At 32.4% G+C, this 1,297-nt stretch overlaps 1 protein-coding gene across 1 annotated transcript in view; it reads left to right on the top strand.

Moving 5' to 3' along the window:
- Positions 1–1,297, top strand: part of LOC106870146 (uncharacterized) — a 274,865-nt gene that overhangs the window by 270,963 nt on the left and 2,605 nt on the right. The gene's annotated exons all lie outside the window — the stretch shown is intronic.

Genomic DNA, 1,297 nt, shown 5'->3' with positions numbered 1-1,297 from the left:
TGTGTGTGTGTGTGTGTGTGTGTGTGTTTATCAAAATTCATTTTGAATTCATTTTGTAGATAAAGTTAGAAAAGGAAAAGGTTTTTTATACTGAATACGCAGGGAAAACAATTGGACTTTGAGGCAGTTATTTTAATATATAATGAATACCTGTTTATTTAAACATGCTGTACTTGCGCTAGCTACGACATGTAAGAATACTAGAGCTAAATCCCAAAGAGCTTCATGAAGCGAGCAGATTACTAACAGTCCTTAGAATTATAATTAGAAATAATTTTTTGTTTTAGCTATGCCCAAAAGTTTCCTCCCCCCACAAAAAAAGAAAAGAAAATATTAAGTGGAGCAACGTTCTAACTGCTATTAAATCGCAAGTAAATGAACCATTTGAAATTTTGTGATATAACATTTATTAACACCAGTATGTGTCAATTATCTTGCTAACCTTTTGGTTATCAGAAATTTTTTATTACTATCTCTAGACAGAGTTCACTTTGTATAAATATATATTTACATTTCGAAGGTCCCCGGTGATGTTAGGATGTATCAAATCATGGCTATTAAATTTCCATGACTGAAGATCAGCGCTAAGGTCATGTTAACAAAATACGTATCAAAGGGATTGTTCTCATAGATCTGACGTGAGGTGCTGAACACTTGTTGCCATTAATGTGTTTAGAAGAGATAGAACAATCATTAGAATATTATTATTGCTGTTCTTACTGTCTGATTGTTTTGTTCGTGTGTTACACCAAAGGAGTTAATAACTCGAATGGTGAAAGATATGCAGAGAGGAAGAAAAGGGGGAGAAGAAGAAACAAAAATGAGACAGAAATAGTGGAATCAGTGAAAAATTAGAAAATTAAAAAGTTTGAGAGAAAGAGAGAGGGATAGGAGGGAAAAGGTTTATATTATTCTGCATTTGTGTGTTGAAATGGGAGGCACAATCGACATTTTTAACATAATAAAACAATGCCACGAAGATCTATAAATTTATGCAATAAAAGATATATCGATGGATAGCTAAATTAAAGTGAAATAATCTTAGATAGCAGACAGCTGTTGATGTTATATTTTTATCCTTGACATGTTCCAGACCAAAGACTGTGGCCATGCAGGGCACTGCCATTATTCATTTTTTAAAAAAAATATAGTCTAAATGCTTATCGGTATTATAAGAGTAAACAAGCTAAAATGAAATAACTTTAATTAGCATATATTTGTGTATGTTACACTTATCTTTTACGTATTCCAGGCCAAAGACTGTGGCCCTGCTGGGATACAGTCATTATTAATTTTC

The sequence above is a fragment of the Octopus bimaculoides genome, chromosome 3 (genome assembly GCF_001194135.2).
Source record: "Octopus bimaculoides isolate UCB-OBI-ISO-001 chromosome 3, ASM119413v2, whole genome shotgun sequence".
Classification (NCBI taxonomy): domain Eukaryota; kingdom Metazoa; phylum Mollusca; class Cephalopoda; order Octopoda; family Octopodidae; genus Octopus; species Octopus bimaculoides.
Note: the sequence above shows the minus strand (reverse complement) of the source record. Positions and strands in the feature narration are given on the sequence as shown.